This window comes from Thermobia domestica, chromosome 4 (genome assembly GCF_964235325.1).
Source record: "Thermobia domestica chromosome 4, izTheDome1.hap1.1, whole genome shotgun sequence".
In the NCBI taxonomy this organism is placed as follows: Eukaryota; Metazoa; Arthropoda; class Insecta; order Zygentoma; family Lepismatidae; genus Thermobia; species Thermobia domestica.
In genome coordinates, this window is record NC_137457.1 from 323,697,910 (window position 1) to 323,720,563 (window position 22,654).

Sequence of the window (22,654 nt, forward strand, 5' to 3'; positions counted from 1 at the left end):
CATACTCCGCGTCACCTGAATTGGCGTATGGCATCAGCGAATAAGCACGCTGCTATTAAATCTTCAGAGAGGAATCTAATCACTCATAATTGATTTTCTTCTTATTTGTGGACAATTATGAAGGATTAAATTCGTCACCGAATGTTTGGTAACAGCGTACTGCAAGCTTATTGGCTGACGCCATACACCAATTCGGGTTGGCGCGGAGTATAGAAGCCTTCAAAATGTGGGTGTGTAGAATAATAAAGACAATTAGCTGGGTCGGGCAGAAAACGAATGAAGTGTTAGAACTAGTCTGCGAGAAAAGAATAATTTTAGATGTAATTAAAAAGAGAAACTGGCTGGGAAATTACCTGAAAAACAACTGTATTATAAGAGACGTGCTTGAGAGTGTACTTAAGGAAAGAGAACCCCCCTATAAATCAGTGAGCTAAAGTAGGGTTTCTCAGCCGGGGGGGGGGGGGAGTCGCGAGAAAATTTCATGGGGGTTGCGAAAATAAGCGGATGAGATAAATGTAATTAGAATTTAACACCGGAAAATTATTTTTAAATATTATTTTGAATTTTGTTCTGATAGGCATATTTTTTATTTCTATACATACTGTTAGAGCCTTTGTATTTAAACTGTGCCCCTTCTGGCGCTGCTGTCGAGATGTGATTATCTAGAACCTCCCTCGAAAGAGGAGGAACAAGTTGTTGCGGCCGAGATCTTTCATTTGTTAGATGCGGAAGCTTTACCACAATGAATTATTTCACGGACTTCGCTGTGTACTATCTTGTTAGCCATTCTAAGTAGTCTACGATCTTCACTCGTCAAGCACCAAACGACTGAATGACAAATTGGCAACAGAGCTGAGGTCATTCACTTCTTTTCCGTAAGCAAAGGGAGAATTTCCTCCGTCAGAGGGTTGACAGGGGTGAGGCCGATTTATAGTTCGCATAGTTTCCGAGGGTACAGGTGGAATAGACAGGAAACAAAAATAGGTCTACTATTAAGGTGAAGAGTTAGAAATGAAAGAGGTACGATATGAAGCTAATGAGAACTGCATATTGAAATACCAGAAAAATACAAATGCAACAAAACCTGCAAATTGAAATACAGTTAAAATTGAAAGCTAATGAGATATCTGAGCATGGTGTGATTTCACTAGAGCGGCAATGTTGGATTCAATCTTCGTGACGCAAATTATCAGCCATTTAAAATACTTCAAGTTTTTTTCTAACAACTGCCTAAATTTCTTTTAACCAAAATTAGAAATCACTTTATTTTTTTATCATATGATCCAAAATTAAGGGAGTTATCAGGGCTCATAGCGAGTCAGTTTTTTAAAAAACTAAAAGTTACCTTTTTTGAAATTTGTGACTAAAAGTTACTTTTTTGGGAGGTAAAGTGACTTTTTCGTGTGATTTATGTTTTGCACGGGCAGTTTTCCAAGAAAAATATAAAAATCAATGGAAAAAGGCAGAAACTTGTTACACATTACTCTTCTGATACCTTCAGTACTTGCTGTCACATGTGAAACAGTCAGCTTTATTCTCACTTCAGCTTTTATTCTTTCTAAAGCACAGTGGATGCTTAAGCTCTCAAGGTGGGGTTGAGAACCTTTTGTGTCTATTCTTTCCTCTATCATTATAGTCTTTTAGTTTTCTCTCGTAATAATTAATGCTCCGCTCAACGTTGTGTGTCTGTGGTTCATCATGTTCGTCTTGTTTTATGCTTATTGTATGTTCTTTATAAGAGTAGGTGATGAATTTGAATATTTCACGGCTTTGAGAATTCTCAGTGCTAAGTTAAATATAATGTCTGGGATGAAATTCGGAAATAGGCCAGAACTGGTTCCACTTACTCAGAAGCTTCTTACATCTGCTAAGTGCTTACCATAACTACAAAGCATATTTAGAAAACCTAAGAAAGGAGGAAGCTCAAAAAGAGGCAAAGAAGAAAAGATGAAACCAAACAATAAACAGAGAGGTGATGGAGAAATTCACAAAGGAAAAAAAGGGCATGATGAGTTTTTGATCACTTTTTCGTGTACTTTTGGTCACTTTTCAACTATTTACAAGAAACCAGACCACTTATGAGCCCTTGAGTTATGAAGTTTTAAAATTCTCAAACGGCCTCCATTTTGAAACCGTATGACGGATCGGTTTCGGTATTTGCAGGACCTTTGTATGAATAAACTGACCAAATTTGGTTTTAATCCATTCGCTTTTAGGGAAGTTACTGTATCCACTATATACAAGAAATAGATATTACTATTATAGAAATAGATGGATATCGTGAGATCTCCGCAAGAGACATATTAAAAGTCCCACACAAACGTATTAGAAACCAGAAATTATAAGGGGGTGGCTGGCAAGAGAATGTGATAAAATGGGGATCGTGATAGGAATTAGGTTGAGAACCACTGTGGTGAAGAATAGATGACGTACATAGTCCACCATTAACATGTAATTCGATCTCCCTTGTATTCATAGCCGAATCTTAGTAACCTTATCGAGGGAGAATACACTTTAGCCACATTCCCAATAAAATGCATTGCAAACCTTTGAACTAATGTTCATTCAACATTAAAAACTTGACAGTGAAAAGTATAGACTTAAAGCAGTTAATGTTTTCCGTGGAATACAGTGCGTTGTAACGGGAAAGTTCTTTCGAAAGAAAAACTGATTCACAACGATTGAGTCTGTTTACTATCGTCTGCACGGTGTTTCTTCCATTTTCTTTTCTTTTTTTTTTTTTATTTCTTAGAAATAAACAGAGCTGCCTTTGTCGACACCCACGTCTCGCTCGTCTGGTGGAAGATAAAACAGGTTCCTTGACTGTGAATCCAAAGCCCCGGGTGAGAACCACCAAGGCCGGATGTTCGGTTCATTTAACAACCATGCTGATTACGTGGTTAGCGTATGTGGCCCCTATAATCATAAACTATCAGGCATTCCGAATTTCATCGATTCCACTTAACACAAAGAGGGGGGGAAATTATAGATGGGCAACAATAGAAAATAGCTGCATGTGCATGCTCAATTGCAGTTTTAAGAATTCAAAGTCTTTTTTTTTTTCTCCCAGGGATGATAGAAGGAAAGAAAGTATAGTAATCATTTAAAAAAAAAATCCAATTCGAGATTTCAGTGGGTTTTTACGTTTTATTGCTTCTACATGCGAAAAAAATGACATTTGATTGGTTTTCGTCTATTCGTACGCGTTTACTTCAGTTTACGATTTATTTATTTATTTAGTAGGATCGTGGGAGTGTACACTATAAGATCGTAATGTTAGTCCGTTATTCCACACGATAAATCTGGAACGAAAGCGGATTTTCAAATTCTACTAGGTGAACCTGTGCTCTCTACACAGCGCATCATTCACATATGAGCATGAATCTCCTTGTCATTCCTCACAACATCTGTACATGTCCCTTTACACACACAAGTAAAGACGTCTTGCCAAAAATCGTCACACACGGGAATTTTTTTTGGATTGTTTTTCAATATTTCACACCGTTTGCAAGATTGAGCGTACTTTCGGTTGGAGTTTCAAATTCATGTAAGTTCAGTGTTTGTTTTTCTTGCGTGCAGTATGTAATAAGGAAATACGTTACACACACAATTAATTATGATTAGTGGCGAAGCGTACTATGAGGGGAAAGTATAAATAAAGCGTCAAACAGGCACTCTACATTACATAAACAAACAGTACACAAAAGGTAAATAAAACAAAAAAGTAGTCGTGGGTCCATTTCAGTAAAGAAAAAAAATGTCTAGTACTATTAGGAGCCCTAGAAATAATATTTATTCGTATTGCTTTGAGATTTGTCAATATTTGTCCCCTTAATTAATTTGTCATGTATAGAACGGCTCCAGGGGCGTGCGGAAGGGCCCACAGGCTTCGGCCAGCCCACAATGAGTAAGAGAAAGATGGAAAGAAGGGGCCTATTTTCGAATTTTGCAGGAGAGCCCAAAACAACTTTTTCTAGGGGGTCCAAATATTAATGCTTGCCCCCCAGAAAAAAATAAGTTACGGCGCTGCAAACCAGGTACATTAAATACCTGAAATACCAGAGGTAATGTAGCAGCCATGGAGATGCCCCTTAGATTTTTTTTTTTTTTTTTGTGCGCCGCTAGTTCAGCTTGAAACAGTTCTTCAAAAGCTCCTCTAAATAAATATTGAATGACGTGGGTGACATACTGCATGCTTATTTTAAGATACACAAGGTTAAATAGAAGAGTGTGTCTGTTGATTGATTTCTCCTACACACACTCCTGACAATGTAATCATAAAGTTAATAAAAGTCGAGAGATCGTAGTTTGAAATAGCAGTATTAACCACAAACATATTATAATATTGGCCCTCTTGAAGAGTACATATAAAAATAACATTCGATTGCGAGATTTAAGAAGAGCGGCTTTGATTTTGAGCGCCGTGACGTCTGACATGATTCTGCTCACCATGGTGACGAAGTGATTTCTCCATTCCCCATGTAATGGGACAGGTTACCTGGAAATCTGTACAAAGTTGTGACGAAACTACCTCCAGCGTCACCGTCACCGAGTATGAAATGTTACGTCAGATGTTAATACAATATACGCGGGTTACAGATATAGTACCAAACTTCAAAGCCGAAAACAAGTACTCAATAAATGTTTACCCCTGCCTTACTGTACAAGAGTACAGTGATCTTTTTCTTTTTCGTTTGTTTCATTTTGTTGTAAAACTGAAAACAGCCGACATTTGTGACAGTCACGAATTGCCGTTATGTTGTGGGTGGGTAAGGAACTGAAACTTGTACGTAGAATCCAGTGGGAGAGGGGGAATTCCCGGAGGAGGTGGGGGGTTTGTTGCGTCACGCTTAGATCCTCGAAACTTGCTTGCTTCCTGTAGTTGCTACGGCAACCGGCGGCACGCGGACTTGTGTTTCCAGTGTTTGTTCATTCAGTGCTTGTCAGTTTTGTGTGTCAGTACTGTGAAGTACCACGTGTGTGGTTATCTTGATAGTATTCTTAAGCATTAAGTTTGGTGCAGTGTTCAGTGTGTTGATAGAAAGTATTTGGTGACTAGTTAAGTAATAGCTGGTAAGTAGTTGGAAATGTAATTGGTAATGGTGCGCAACAGGTTGTCCGCGATACCCTTGAAGTACTTAGGAAAGCAAGTTTGGTTTATCAAAAATTCCATTACATACTTACTCTGTCATTCTGTCGTCCGGGACGACCCCCCCCCCCAAAAAAAAACAACTATTTCATGGATCATAGTAGAGTTAACGAATCGCGTTTGCTGATCCGTTCAGTTGATCCAAAGATGTAGACAAATCAGAAATCGGTTCTCCATGTATTCTTATGGGAATTATCCTTGATTGGTAAAGTACCCGCAGTGCTGTTGGGATTAGCGGGTTAGTATACTACTCAGGATTCAAACTACTAATTTGTGCAAGTGCAATAAAACGCTAAAGTGAAACTTAATGACGTTCTTCACGACAAATTTAAACCTTTTTTGAAAATTATTTTCATATATTCATTCGTCTGGAAGTATACTTCATTTGACTTAAGGTGAAATGCCATATTTAGGCCCAGGCTTGGTAAAAAATTGATTTTGTTAAGGAATTTGGTTTACCGAACAAGCAAACTTCCTCGCGTAGTGTACACTATGATGTTCATATTTATTGGGTAGTTGTAATATAGATTGACCCAAAAACTTGTCTCAAGTTATATATAATGGTCGTAAAATCTGATGGAAATAACCAAATGATAGAAACTTGCTTTTGCAGCTTAAGTGAGATAACACTAAATTTACAAACGATTGTTTACGAAAGAATTGTTTATAAGAGAACTAGTTGTTCCCCTCAAGCCTTAGGCTCGTCTTCAAATTGCCTGTACGTGGGTCTCAGTGGTAGAGTCCTTACCTCTGGTGTGTGCGGTCTTTGGTTCAATTCCCGGCCAAGTAAGTTTGTGGTAGACATCTTGTTTTCTCAGTGTATTCCCGTTTCCTCCCGCTTTCTCATTCGACCAATTCTTCCATCATTATTCACTTGCCTTAATCATTGTCTCCCTTAGCCTAAAGAACATAAACGTAGGACGTTAAACTGTAAGATTTCATTTTTCAGATTGCCTGTACATTAGCGACATCTCTTGGCGTTAGGTAGGAAACAGTGCAAATAGCGGCAACAATTAACCTGATTGTGAACTATTAGAATTTAATGTGACTGACAGATGGAAGCCTCTAGATGTTTATGCAACCGATAACTCGGAAATATTTTGAACTTTGCCTATTAGCATTGGTCACATACAAATACGTTTTTGTTTTATAAATAGGATTTCCGAGTTTTCTTGGGAGTTTGTGCATTATATCGGTATACCAGGCGTCGTATCTACTTTTTTCTGAAAACAATTTGTAGAATGTGTGTGTATGTGCGGGAGGGGTGATAAATATGATGCACTGGTGCCTCTGTTGTATGAAAGACCTTGAATCTATTCTAATAAATCTTTTAGAGCATTGTTGAGAATGTTCACAGAATTTGCCCTCCTCGCTGCTCTCGTGGTCTGCATGTTCCTTTGGTGTATGAGGTCCCGGGTTCAATTACCAGTGAGAAACCACAGAATGTACTACAGTGATTCCGGTCCTGATTTAATTTAGAACTGTACGTCTAGTCGTATACTTTGTCTTTGGTGCTGGTACAGGGCTAAAATAGAAATCCATCATGCCACTCCACGCAACGTATTACTTTTATATTTACTTTTACGTTATTTAGCATTTTTGTATGCGGGGCCGCGGTGGCTCAGTAATAGAGCGTTCACCTCTGGTGCTTGGGGTCCCGGGTTCGATCCCAGCCCCCGCCAAGTGAACTTTGTGGTGGACAAACACTGTGTGCGTGGGTTTTCTCGGGGTTCTCCCGTTTCCTCCCACTTTCTTCATTCCACCATTTCATTCATTACTCATCATCACCGTCTCCTTTAGCCTAACCGGCATAACCGTGGGACGTAAAACTTAAAGAGTTCATTTCATTTCATTTTTGTATGCGAGTTCGTCCAGCTTTATTTTAACAACATTTTCATGTAAGGGAATTAAACAGCGAACATATCCTGAAATACAGCCAATCTGTTTTGTATTTTCTGGTTGTATACCGTGAAGTATAGTGCGTATAGTGCGCTGAATAAGTTTTCCGAGTTTTTTCTTCTTTTTCGCATGGTGTCTGTAACGCCATGTATTTCGAAAACAGTTACCGGCGACTGATCTGCAAATTCGCAGTCAGCATCTTCCAGTTGTTTTGGTCGCTTTTAGTGTCGTGCCAGTGAAGTCACTAGAATTTCACCAATAAGCATTGACGTTTCTCATAAATCTTTCAAAATAAAATGGAATCTTTCAGTTTAACGTCCCACGGTTATGTATGTTACGCAAAGGGAGACTGATGATTAAGGCAAGAGAATGATGGAAAATTTGGTGAAATGAGAATCTGGAAGGAAACGGGAGTACCCCGAGAATATCCACGGACAGGATGTTGTCCACCACAAAGTTACTTGGCTGAGAATGCAAGTCTTTCAAATAAAAAATCGATGTGTTCCATAAAAATCGAAGGATTTTTCAAATTTTAGCTGGAAACTTTTTTCTTTTAAATACAAAGATTCCCCTGTACTCTTTTCTGTTCCAGTTTAATCTCAAAGCATGCAGGGGCCGCGGTGGCTCAGTGGTAGAGCGTTCACCTCTGTGCGTGGGGATCTTGGTTCGATCCCAGCTCGCGCCAAGTGAACTGTGGACAAACACTGTATGCGTAGGTTTTCTCGGGTTCTCCCATTTCTTTCCACTTTCTTCATTCCACCATTTCGTTCATTTTTCATGATCACCGTCTCCTTTAGCCTAGCCGGCATAACATGGGACGTAAAACTTAGATTTCATTTCATTTTTTCTCATGCAACTAATTCCGAAACTTCAAAATAAATACGGAATACGGCATAATTTTTCAAAGTTTTACGGAAGTTGTGCAGTGCATTTCGAAGTTAGAATCTCTTTTTCGTCCATTTTGAAATATCTCATTCGTGATTCATTAAACCATTTTAAGCAGTAGGCCTATTTTGTAAACTTTAAACAAACTAGACGCTAAATTTCATTGAATTAAAACGTCGAACAGGCAGACACACAGAGATTCATATGCCGAGTAGTGAAGCTTGTTTTTGAGGAACCGTAGTTTGACGACTTCTTTTCACAAGTCTTCTTAAAAGCGACACAGGGGAGTTGGGGGAGTCTATCTACAACTAGTTCGTATTCATAACAAGGTCACCGATGGTATCACCTGCCCTATTCTAATTCTTCCGATCCCTATGTTGGGACAGAACAACAGCCCCCGTCGTCTTGAACTCAGTCAGTGGAATCAATGATGGTGGGCTGCAGCCAAATGCTGTGGGTGCGTTACGCAAGGTCAGCGAGTGAGAGTCGTTTTAAAGAGCAGCATTTTGTTGGGCGTTAGCCTATTTATGGTTGGTTATTTAAAACGCGTCGTCTCGAAAGTATGTTGATGACGTTTCTAAAGGGACTGACGAGGACTTTGACCTTCAAGTGAGTCTTCCTTCTGACAAGACAATTCTTATAGCCTCAAATGGAACTCCTTTATATTGTATTAAACTTATATTTTGAACAAGTTGACTGCCAACACTATAATTGTAAATTACATAAGCAGGCCACAAGTGTTTTAGAAAAATTTCCATTTTTACGGTTAACCCTTTTCGGATTTCCACCTTTTTAGATAAATTCTAGACTTTCACTCTCGTAGTTAGAGGTGTACACCGTGCGTATGCAAAACTTCAATCTGATAGCTTGAAAGCTAAGTGCGGGAATTTTTTTTTGAAAATTGCCTCAAGAAAAAAAATGTGATATTACACACGCTGACCCATTTTGCGCCACCAAATTGACCATTTGGCTCCAAAAACACATCTGGGGTGTCCTCTGGCCCATGTCTGACTTGACCAATAATAAGAAAAGCGGCTTTAAATACCTGTTTTAGGATCTAAATGAGTGGTTAAACACAACACTGCATTATGGTATGAAAACATACCATGGGTCGTGAAAGGGTTAAGTACAGAATCTCAGAAATGAAAGTCAACTCGGGAAAATATGCTTCAAAAACTACGAACGTCGTAAGTTTTTTGTGTTGTGTCATACTTCCTTTGTGCTCACCTGAATGAAACTTCTTCTCTGGCTGGGTTGCAACACAAGTTGCTTCTTCTGCACGTACGCCACTTGTCGTTCCAAGAAAAGTGCGATGACCTGCCTGAACACGCAACTTGTCGAATAGCACGGAATCGGCCAACTGAGGTTGTATCTAATCGCCCACGCGGATCACAATACAATTTATTCGTGTTCATAAATAAATATATATATTTTAGTTATAAATGCAGTCGAATGATCGGAACAGGATATCCCGGCTTCAGTTCTTGGTATATGCAATTTCACACACAAACAAAACAGAAAAAAAAAAGATGAATGTGGTTCATTAATAAAATTCCAAGCAAGGACAGTATGAGGTCATTTAAACCAGTAGCTTTAATAGTTTGTAGGTAGTTCTTGGAGATACTCACTGGCTGACATTATTATTTTAGGATTTTATTTCATTTGAACTCGATGAATGCCGGAAGAAGGGAGGAGACAGATGATTAATGGTAATGAATGAATGATGTGTTGCTACGATTTTTTTGGTAGGTACAGTCAGCGACAAAAGTTCTTTCAATTCGATGAAATTAGTAAGTAACTTCAGAATGGAATGACAATTTTAGTACACTTTTCAGTAAATCAAAAATAATGTAATTTTCTGCACGTTCCAGCCATACCACTGTTGTACACTCATGTCCAAAATTATTGTCGCATGTCTATAAACTATGTTGTTCTAGGAATATAATTTGATAACGAATTCGCCCGGTATTTCTTATAATGTTAGTATGTGTATAATCGGCAAAGACATGTTTCTGGCAAATTTCATGTCATAAGAACAATAAAACGAAAATAAAATTTTCTTGTCCATTTAGCAACATTTTATTTTATTCATTCTAGTTCTCGTATTTATAATTCTTTTCCTATGAAATTTACCACAAATATACATTTCTCGATCATACACATAGTATGAATATTAAAAAGTACCCTGCAAAATCATTATTAAATTATATTCTTACAAGAAGATAGTTATAGATATGCGACAATAATTTTGGACATGAGTGTACATTCCAGCTGTAGCACCATTATTCCCCAAATAAATTTTACCAAACGGAAAGGACTTTTTTCGCTGATTGTTCATGCTTGACTTCTTGTTAAAAAAAAAAAAAGCGTATACCCAGTGTAATACCCTTTATTAGGGCCCTGAACGACGTTTACTCTTGTATATACTCCATTACATCCCTGATAATGACAAAATGGTGGAATGTCAATGTGGGAGTAAACAGGGAACTTCGAATGAACCCACTGACACAGTGTTGTCCTCCACAAATTCTCCGAAATACGTAGTGCAACAGCCCAGCCTTCGTGTGACCAGGGCCGGATTAAGGAGGGTTGTAGTACCGGGCCTCCCAAGTCGACGCCCCCTCACTCTGGTCAAAATCTCAACTGGCTGTCTAGAAGCAATCATACAACATACAATTATCATTGTAAGATAAAATATGACCAAAAAGAAGAAACATTCCTTAGTTTCTTACACCCATAATAAAATCTTACGTCGTAATAAATTAACATAAATCAGTTATTAAAAAATGATCGAATTGTGGCGGGCCGGCGGTATGCGTTTGCTTAGACCGGCACCCACACAAGAGAGTTTTGTAATTTACTAAAATACTTTTATTTAGTTAACCAAAGTTTTTGTAAAACACCAACTATAATTTGAGCGGTAAAGTTATATTGGAAATAGGAATTTAGTTAATAAAACAGTTTGAAGAATTTTAGTATTACACGGTAGCGTTGGCCGTGGCCAAGATTTAATTTTTAATGGAAACAATGGAATTGTTATCTTGATTAAGGTTTGATAACCAAACAATTTTTTGGGATATTTTTTGAAACAAAACTTGAGAAATATGTTTTTTGCAGTAAGCCTGCAGTTTATTGGCTTTAAATAAATTACAAGAACCAGAGCTGGGGCGGTAGTGTAAGTACTGTGTTTATTTATATAAAAGAGTTTTAACTTACGTGGTGACGTTTTAATAGGTAGTAAATATAACTTACTAAATGTTACTGATAAACACAAACTTGACTGTAGCACTTTTTACAAAATAAAACAAAATTGCACTAGACTGGGAGGGCACGAATCAGTCCTAGTGGGTAGGTAGGTAAGAGGTATACTATTTGATTTACCGGTTTGCGAACAGACATCAAATAGGGTAGGTTACCAGAGGTTAGGAACAGGTTACTGTTTGATTTACCGGTCTGCGAACAGACATCAAATAGGGTAGGTGTAAAGGTTATTGTTTGAACAAAGTTGGTTATTAGAAGGAATTAAGGTTACCGTTTGATTTACCGGTTTGTGAATAGATATTAAATAAGGAAGGTGTAAGGGTTTACCGTTTGATTTACCGGTTTGCGAATAGACATTAAACAGGGAGTAACTATTTGATTTACCGGTGCGTTTTAGGCCAGTTAAGCAATAAACTTAGAGTTTGTTAAAACACACATTAAATAGGGGTGCGACAGAACTTTAGCCGTTAACTTTTTAAGCTTGCCAGCAGTTTTTGGAGCGAGTCCGGGCTGAAGCGAAACTTGCGGAAGTAGATTGCGAAGTTCGGAAGGAGGTAATTTTAGCCGTTAGTTTTTTAAGCAGACCAGCAATTATGGGAGAACCCTGGCTGAGCCATTTTGTTTTTAGAAATAGATTGCCAAGTTACTGTGAGGATTAGGTAGGGTAGTACTTTGACTGTTAGTTTTTTAAGCCGACCAGTAATTATGGGAGAACCCTGGCTGAGCCATTGAGCTTTTGGAAATAGATTGCCAAGTACTGGGTAAACCAAGGTAGTGAGGTAGGTAACCAAGAGATTGAGTAGGCAGGCCTCCGTAGAGGCAGAGAGGTTGGAAGGCAGAGGGATGGACAATTAGAGACTTTTTTGTGATAGTTTTTGAATTGAAACGTGCCTAACGAATTGCGTACTCCTTGTAGTTTGCACGTTTTTGAGGGGTTTAGGAGAGGGACGTTGTCCGACGAGAGAGGCCAAAACACGCGTTTTTAAGGGCCTCGGTCGGAGGTGCAAGAGGCACCAATTTACGGTTTGTGTGCAAAATAGTAACGTGAGCAAACGTTGCACTAGGACCGTAAGGGCAGAGGTTGAGCATGCGTGGAGATTTAAAAAGTACCTAGGGCGGAGCCCGAAGGGGACCCGTATTTTGAAAAGAAAGATTATTGGCTTTGCACACGGTTTGGGTGCACAAGGAGCTCGGAAGAGTTCCACTTTGAGGGGCGGAGACGCTAGCTATTGGAACGAGCCATGCCATTAACATCTAGATTGGCTAGAATAAGGTGCCTTGGGCGGAGCCAGGCAAAAGATAAGATTGTGTGTGTGCGCATGCGTGTGCATGTGATGTGTAGTTTTTGAATTTATGTGTGTGAGCCCCTTTCTCTGGAAGAATGAGGTTACATCGAGATATTACAGAGAATTGTACAAATAGTATCTTATACTATAAACATATAATAAAACATAAAAGATTTCAAGTAATAAACTTGAAAGGTTTTATACATAATGAACTTAAGATCCTTCGACAGTTTATCTTACTTGTTTTAGACCAAAGACATACATATATATTTAATGCTTCGAAGAACGAAAAAGAATCTTCCTTTTAGAAGCAAAAATGACATTTAAAGAGATACACAATCTATATGGGTTTCCTTAACAGTATTCTACCACTAATAATAATAATAATAATAATAATAATCTAACTTGTTAAAAGACTACATCAATATAGAAAAAGAACCAAGCTTCTGTATCGAACCAGAAGGGGAGAATGTTTATCTTAACTGCTGTTGACCTACAGGTCAGACAGGGGGAACTCGTGAAGGCAGACAGAATGTCTGGTTTCCAGCTAGGGAAAAAAAAGAACACTCAACACGGATTTGTATTTTAAAGAAGTAAATGAATACGAATTCTGTTGCAGGTTTTTAAAAATGAAAAAAAAAAGAATATTTATTCGCAAAAAGAAATGGCGAATTTGCGGTCCCACTACAGTCTTTCCTAGGGAAAGAAAAATTTTAACTGGAAGGCAAAATTTAAATTTTAACTGTAAGGCAAAAATTTTTCGTACTAACTATAATCAAAATTTAAAAAAAATTTTCCAAAATTAAATTTTTAACGATAGTTCCTAGACCTAGTAATTCTTTGATTGAGATGAGGTGAATTATCATTTTGTGATTTTTTGTTAAAAGTTATTTCACCAGAAGCAGCTCGATAAGTAGCATTAAGAGCTGGACTATTTGGTTGTATACCTGCAATGATTGTTGGCTTAAAACATATGGTTTTGATACAGTTTGAATTACACCATTTATTCCTATGTTTACAACAATTAAACTTAAAACTACAATACACACAAAGAAATATTAAAATAGTAAACATGATTATATAAGTTAAAATAGAATAAGAAAATATATGATTACTTTGTTTTATTTGCCATTTTTGTTTATTAATTAATTTTTTAACATCCTTAACACGATGGCTGACATATTGTAAATTTGTAATTTTGTGTATGATATGATTTAATGGTAAAGTAAATTCCATATTCTTAATATTAATTTTTGAGTTTGAGAATATACAACAATTAATGTTATTATTTAGTAGTGGCAGCAAATTTTTACTTGTATTGTTACTTATATATATTTTTTGAGAACTGATTAAGGAATTTGGATTATAAGCTTTACAGTTTTTATTTAAGGTTAATTTTTTACAAGTATTAAACATATGTTTATTAATTTTACAATACTATGGTAAGATTGCTTTGATACTTTAATAACCAAATACGGATTTTGAGGCTGTATAAAGTTGGAAATGGAATTAATTTATACATATTAAATTTTAAATTATTAGTTAAAGGTAAACTAATAACATAACCAAGAATTTTTTCTGATTGATGAAAACAATTGATATAGATTTTATGACATGCAAATTTATATATGTTTGATTACGAGTATTGATTACGTTTAATAGACAACACAGTGTTATAAATAGTTTTTAAAAGATTATTTAATAATATTTAACATATGAAATGACATCTGATTTAATTATCGTAAATAATTAAATAAGAGTCATTGATAATTAACATTTGAAATACCAAAATTAGAATTTTTAGATTTTAAACAACCAAATTAAATTTATGAAGTTAATTAGATATTCCTTTTTGGTTTTTTACCATGTATGTATTTTTACATTTGCTTAACCTTGGGGAGTTTTTGGGTGATTACACTTAATTAAAGTTTTAGATGAGAATACTCAGAATATATAACTAAAAGTTTTATATATATATATATAATTAAGCAAGCAGACAAGGAGAGAGGATGTTTTATGATGGCTGCGAACAAAAATGGAAACTACATTACCTACTAATAGTATTTACTAATAATATAACTTTAACCTATTAGTATGAATTACAAATGTTTTTTTTTGATTAGCAATAGTATAATTAACACCTTTAATTTTAACTACTTTGTATGGACCGATTCACTGTGAACCCAATTTTTTGGATCGTTCTCTTTTAACAGATTTATCTTTAAGTAATACTTGATCGCCTACTTTAAACAATTGTTCTTTATGAGAGGCGGTTTTATTATATTGTTTTTTGTTTTTAACCTTAGATTGTTTTAATTTTGATTTAGCTAACTTGTAACTGTTCTGAAGCTTCTGCTTTAGGGTTTTGATGTAATTATCATACGCGTAATTAATGTTGGTAGTTTGTTTTTGTAATATACCAGGGATGTTAGCCATCCGGCCAAACATCAACTCGTGTGGAGTATAGTTAGTTACTGAATGAGGAGTTGTATTGTAAGCAAATGCAGCGTATGGCAACCAGACGTCCCAGTTTAGTTGATTTTTAGACACATAATGCTTTAGATACTCAGCAAGAGATTTATGAATTTTTTTAACGAAGTTAGTTTGAGGGTGGAATGCACTAGTATGTAGTTTTCTAATTTGGAATATGCGACACATTTTTTTAAAGGTATTGCTTATAAAATTAGTTTTTTGATCGGTTAAAATGGTTTGGGGTATACCGAAAACACAAACAAATTTTGTCACAAAGGCTTCAGCTACGGTTTTTGCATCTTGTTGCTGTAGGGGAATGGTCATTAAATATTTTGATAATTTATCTTGGCATGTTAAGATGTATTTGTTTCCGAGAGAACTCTCAGGAAACGGCCCTACAAGATCTAAAGCACATTTCTTAAATACTACTTTAGGAGTGGTGGTTAAAACCATGGGAAGTTTGACATTAGGTTGGGTGAGTTTGTTTTTTTGACACGACTTACATTTTTTTATGTATTTTTTGACATTGGTGTTTAGTTTTTTTTACGATTTTGGATCGATATTGTTTAATTCTAAGTACGATTTGATTTTAGCTATAGTTTGATGAATACCTTGGTGTCCACCGGTAGGAAGGTTGTGAAACTCTTTTAGAATTCTACTCTTTGTTTCTTTGTTAAGGGTAGAAGGTTGACCTTCTGGATTGGGGTTTAAATATGCAATACGACTCAATGCATCAGCTTTATAAACAATCTTATAATTATATTTTTCTAGCTTAATTTTCCATTTTAAAAGTCTACTACTAGGATCTTTTACGCTAAACACCTAAAGCAAAGGTTTGTGGTTAGTAACAAAGGTGGTTTCCTTTTTAAAGATGTATGGGCGGAATAGTTTGGCAGTCCAAACTATCGCAAGTAATTCACGTTTGGTTGTGGAGTAATTTCTTTTAGCATTATTAAGTGTACGACTAGCGTAAGCGATTGGTTTGTCTTGGCCAATTTGGCCTTGAGACAAGATAGCTCCAATTGCGACTTCTGAGGCGTCACAGGTAATAATAAAGGGACGGCTCATGTCAGGATATTGAAGGAGAGGTGGTGTTGTTAATTTTTTTTTTAAAGTTTGGAACGCTAGTTCTTGTTTAGTTTCCCACTTGAATGGAACATTTTTTTTTAACAAAAGAGTGAGAGGTTTGGCTATATTGCTATAGCCTTTAATAAATTTATGGTAATAAGAACTTAATCCTAAAAATCCACGCAATTGCTTGACAGTTTTCGGATGCGGAAAATGTAACACTTTTTCAATTAAGCGAGGGTTTGGCTTTAGACCTTGATCTGTTATTTGATGTCCTAAATATGTTACTTCCTTTTTAAGAAATTCACACTTATCAGGCTGAAGTTTGAGGTTGTAGGTTCGAAACCTATTAAATATAAGTTTTAATCTTGACATATGTTTCTTTAAGTTTCTACTATAGATACAACAATCGTCTAAATACGAAAAACACTTTAATTCTTGCAATCCGGATAGAACAATATTCATCATTTTCTGAAATGTTGCGGGGGCACCGCATAATCCAAAGCTCATGCGATTATACTCGTAATGACCATATGGTGTACTGAAGGCGGTTTTACTACGGTCTTCAGGTTTAATTCGAATCTGTTGGTACGAACTGGCTAAATCCAAGGTTGTAAAGTATTTTGATTGCCCTAACTGATTTAGTATTTTTGTAATATTCGGTAAAGGAAAGCTATCTCCAATAGTAATCTGATTAAGCCTACGAAAATCTAAACATATACGAATCTTAGGTTTGCCTGATGCATCCATCTTTTTTGGCACTATTAATATCGGAAAATTCCAAGGACTCTTGCTTGGGGAAATTATACCTTCATCTAACATCTTGTTGATTTGATTTTGTACTTCTGCCTTATGTACCTTTGGAATACGGTACGGTTTCTGAGTCACGACTGTACCTCGTTTGTCGGGATGAATGGGGATGCTATGTTCAATCACATTAGTGTAGGAGAGTTTGTCTCCCTCTAAATAAAATAAATTATGATATTCTTCACAATGAGACAGTATTAACGCTTTCTCTTTTGAATTTAAATGGTCTAATCGCAAGTTTTGCCTAAGTAATTTTAAACGCGATTTTAATTTTTTAGTTTGACTTGCATTGTCAGATTTGCTCAATGCATAAACATTATGAGATTTTGTCATATCAAGAAGTGGTTCAAAATCTAAAGAGATTGGAGGAATTTGTACGTCTACCTCATTTTTAGTTAAATTCAAAATGCTAGTAACACATTTGTTATTGGATGCTTTAACTATAGCGTCTGGCAGGAATACACCGTTTGCCAAAGTGCGTTTAGACAAAAATCCTATCCCATTATTTTCAGTCTTAACTTTAATTAGCTTTTCGGTACGTGCTGGGATCTTTACTTTAGTTCCTACATCAATTTTCAATTCAGCTTGTTCGTTATATGAAATTACACAATGATGTTCAAGAAGAAAATCTCTGCCTATTATACCAGCTACATTAGGAGGTAATAAATCACTACGCATTACATGAAAAGTATGAGTCACTCTATTCTTGCCTATTTCTAATTTAAGATTTAATGTATTTAACGTATGGGCATGAAAATTATTGAATTCATGCACTGGAGTGGAGTCACATCTATGTATCTTTCTCAACATTGACTTACGTAAATGGCTATACTTAATAAGCGATAGATCTGAGCCTGAATCTAATAACATTTCGTGATTTTTATTTAAATCCATCATTCGTACTTTAATTTTACCCTTTTTATCGATTATACTCTTAGTGGAACATTCGCATAATTTTGCGTAACGTCCAATTGTATCAGACTTAACAGAATTTCGATCAGGTTTCTGAGGTGGGGACACCTTCGTACAATTATCACTCGTTTGTTCAGTGGAACAAAGGAAAATCTTTTTAACATTATCATTCTGATTTTTATTACTATCAACACGTTTCTCTAATTTAACTTTTGAGGAGTTGTGTTTCGATAAACAACATAAAGACTTATTCTTGCTACAAGATTTTGGCTTGGTGCTGTGGTCAGCACGGCATTTCTCTTTCAATTCACAATCATGCGTGTCAACGACGGGATGACGACGCGGTGAGACATTATTCGGTTTTGGTCGCGGAGAAGGTTTGCGCGGTGTACGGCGCTGGGGACACACATACACTAGGCGACGCGGCGAAGGACTACGCGCTGGGCGTTGCTGAGTGCGACGCGGAGAATGACTATGCGATCGGCGACGCTGAGTGCGACGCGGAGAATGAGCACACGCTGGGCGATGACATTGAGGACGGCGCGGAGAAGGATCTCGCGCTGGGCGACGCTGAATGCGACGCGGGGAACGGCTTTGCGTTTTGCGGCAACGAGAACTACGCGGAGAAGGACTGCGCGTTTGCCGGTGATGAGAACAACGCGGAGAACTTGTGTTCTTTCGGGTACAAACATGGATACGCTTCTTTGCACAAGTATGGTTACGCTTTGCACGACAATGATAGGAGTGTGTACAACGTAAAACACAACAAGAATTGGAATCCTCTAATTTGTTACTATTTTTACTACAATGTTTATCATGCGGTTCTTCATGCGAGTCTACTGAATGATCGCAATCTTCTAAACAATGAACCTTTTTCTTAAAATTTCTACTATCCTTACGGGAATGAGAAGAGTTATGAGAATCTCTAGATTTACTTTCAGAATGCTTTTTCTGGGAAAATTTCCTATTTTCTTTCTTCTCTGACTTATGGTTATGATTTGAAGAATTTGCCCTATCTTCATTCTTAGAATCTAATGGCTTTCGTTTCTGAGACAATATGTGCGACTCTTCAACTAGAGCGAAATCTACTAATTGAGCGAAACTATCATTTTCTGTACTTTTACCACGAATTACTGTTTGAATGCGGGGATTGCTAATTCCCTGGACAAAAGATGCTTTTGTCAAATGATCAATAAGTGAATGAGCACCAGCTCTTTCAGTTTTACTACATATTTTCGAAGCAGCAGCTTTCAGATCAGCTCGAATTGTATCTAATTTGCTAGCCCATGAGCTAATACCCTCATTTTTGCCTTGCCTGGCAGAAAACAATAAACAAGCATAATAATCAATAGATTTATGTGTAGCATAATTCTCTTCTAAAATTGTCTTAACTGCTTTCCAAGTATCTACGTTCAATCTAACTAAAATACGATTTTTAGGTTCTCCTAAAATTTTCGACTTAATAAACTTTAACAATACAGGTTTGTCACGGGGGTTAACTAACCCTTGAGCAATTTCACAACTATCAATAAATTGCCTTAACTTAGAACGATCTCCTGTAAATGGTTCTGCAATAACCTGAATTGCCTGAGAAACTTTAACATATTCTGGTTGTACGTTACTTCCGTCAGCTTCTGCCATGATTAAAAATTCAAATTACGTTTCAACGTGGAAACAACAAATTAAATAAATGAATGAACCTCTTAGATTTGCGAAAACTCGAAGGTTTGAGCAATAGTGGTTTCTGAGAGGAATTTTTCACTTAACCTAACTAAATCTAAATTCACGATGAGTTTATCACCTGTATGGGGCTTTAAATGCCTAATTTCAACACTAAGATGCACTGCACTTATTTAAACACTAATGAACTGAAATCACTAATGTGCGTTTGGCGTCACGATACAGTGAGCAGGATGTTTTGCTGATTGATGGCCAGTCAAACAACAAAAGCGTCCTTTTCCCTTTTTCGCTTCCGCCAAGGAGGATGGAATGAAAGTTAAACAGATGGAAAAAACTTTCAGCACACAATAAATATCACACATGCAAAAATGCACATGCACAAAACACAGTTCACTTAAATAACTTAAACTGGTATCAAAGTTTACGATGTCACGATTATTCCTGATATCCTAAGGCTGTGCAAAAAGTTCACGATATCCTAGGTTGTTCAAGATATCCCACCGCTGCCACCAAATTTTGTGGCGGGCCGGCGGTATGCGTTTGCTTAGACCGGCACCCACACAAGAGAGTTTTGTAATTTACCAAAATACTTTTATTTAGTTAACCAAAGTTTTTGCAAAACACCAACTATAACTCGAGCGGTAAAGTTATACTGGAAACAGGAACTCAGCTAACAAAACAGTTTGAAGAATTTTAGTATTACACGGTAGCGTTGGCCGTGGCCAAGACTTAACTTCTAATGGAAACAATGGAATTGTTATCCTGATTAAGGTTTGATAACCAAACAATCCTTTGGGATATTTCTTGAAACAAAACTTGAGAAATATGTTCCTTGCAGTAAGCCTGCAGTTTATTGGCTTTAAATAAATTACAAGAACCAGAGCCGGGGCGGTAGTGTAAGTACTGTGTTTATTTATATAAAAGAGTTTTAACTTACGTGGTGACGTTCCAATAGGTAGTAAATATAACTTACTAAATGTTACTGATAAACACAAACTTGACTGTAGCACTTTTTACAAAATAAAACAAAACTGCACTAGACTGGGAGGGCACGAATCAGTCCTAGTGGGTAGGTAGGTAAGAGGTATACTATTTGATTTACCGGTCTGCGAACAGACATCAAATAGGGTAGGTTACCAGAGGTTAGGAACAGGTTACCGTTTGATTTACCGGTCTGCGAACAGACATCAAATAGGGTAGGTGTAAAGGTTACCGTTTGAACAAAGTTGGTTACCAGAAGGAATTAAGGTTACCGTTTGATTTACCGGTCTGCGAACAGACATCAAATAAGGAAGGTGTAAGGGTTTACCGTTTGATTTACCGGTCTGCGAACAGACATTAAACAGGGAGTAACTATTTGATTTACCGGTGCGTTTTAGGCCAGCTAAGCAATAAACTTAGAGTCTGTTAAAACACACATCAAATAGGGGTGCGACAGAACTTTAGCCGTTAACTTCCTAAGCTTGCCAGCAGTTTCTGGAGCGAGTCCGGGCTGAAGCGAAACTTGCGGAAGTAGATTGCGAAGTTCGGAAGGAGGTAACTTTAGCCGTCAGTTTTTTAAGCAGACCAGCAATTATGGGAGAACCCTGGCTGAGCCATCTTGCTTTTAGAAACAGATTGCCAAGTTACTGTGAGGATTAGGTAGGGTAGTACTTTGACTGTCAGTTTCCTAAGCCGACCAGCAATTATGGGAGAACCCTGGCTGAGCCATCGAGCTTTTGGAAACAGATTGCCAAGTACTGGGTAAACCAAGGTAGTGAGGTAGGTAACCAAGAGATTGAGTAGGCAGGCCTCCGTAGAGGCAGAGAGGTTGGAAGGCAGAGGGATGGACAATTAGAGACTTCTTTGTGATAGTTCTTGAACTGAAACGTGCCTAACGAATTGCGTACTCCTCGTAGTTTGCACGTTTTTGAGGGGTTCAGGAGAGGGACGTTGTCCGACGAGAGAGGCCAAAACACGCGTTTTTAAGGGCCTCGGTCGGAGGTGCAAGAGGCACCAATTTACGGTCTGTGTGCAAAATAGTAACGTGAGCAAACGTTGCACTAGGACCGTAAGGGCAGAGGTTGAGCATGCGTGGAGATTTAAAAAGTACCTAGGGCGGAGCCCGAAGGGGACCCGTATCCTGAAAAGAAAGATTATTGGCTTTGCACACGGTTTGGGTGCACAAGGAGCTCGGAAGAGTTCCACTCTGAGGGGCGGAGACGCTAGCTATTGGAACGAGCCATGCCATTAACATCTAGATTGGCTAGAACAAGGTGCCTTGGGCGGAGCCAGGCAAAAGATAAGATTGTGTGTGTGCGCATGCGTGTGCATGTGATGTGTAGTCCTTGAATTTATGTGTGTGAGCCCCTTTCTCTGGAAGAATGAGGTTACATCGAGATATTACAGAGAATTGTACAAATAGTATCTTATACTATAAACATATAATAAAACATAAAAGATTTCAAGTAATAAACTTGAAAGGTTTTATACATAATGAACTCAAGACCCTTCGACAGTTTATCTTACTTGTTTTAGACCAAAGACATACATATATATTTAATGCTTCGAAGAACGAAAAAGAATCTTCCTTTTAGAAGCAAAAATGACATTTAAAGAGATACACAATCTATATGGGTTTCCTTAACAGTATTCTACCACTAATAATAATAATAATAATAATAATAATCTAACTTGTTAAAAGACTACATCAATATAGAAAAAGAACCAAGCTTCTGTATCGAACCAGAAGGGGAGAATGTTTATCTTAACTGCTGTTGACCTACAGGTCAGACAGGGGGAACTCGTGAAGGCAGACAGAATGTCTGGTTTCCAGCTAGGGAAAAAAAAGAACACTCAACACGGATTTGTATTTTAAAGAAGTAAATGAATACGAATTCTGTTGCAGGTTTTTAAAAATGAAAAAAAAAAGAATATTTATTCGCAAAAAGAAATGGCGAATTTGCGGTCCCACTACAGAATATAGTGCATGAGACTCGTGATTCATATTTTCTCGTTGAATAGAAGTGTTCTGAAGCCTCATATTATTATAGAATATGCAGTCCCAATCCGGCAGAAAAATTTAATCACTGCGTAGATGCACATGATAAATTTGTGAGTTTTTAAATGCATCTGGAAAGTTTCATTAGCTGTATCAGCATCTAATGCATAGAATAATTGATGTCATAGAACTACGTGTATTCCCTGAAATTTCCTACAGCACGTTCACAGAAATGTATTAGGAGAAGTCAGCAGG

At 37.1% G+C, this 22,654-nt stretch overlaps 1 protein-coding gene across 2 annotated transcripts in view; it reads left to right on the plus strand.

Moving 5' to 3' along the window:
• Utx (Utx histone demethylase) overlaps positions 1 to 22,654 on the plus strand; it is a gene marked incomplete in the record, with an annotated part of 320,022 nt that overhangs the window by 232,813 nt on the left and 64,555 nt on the right.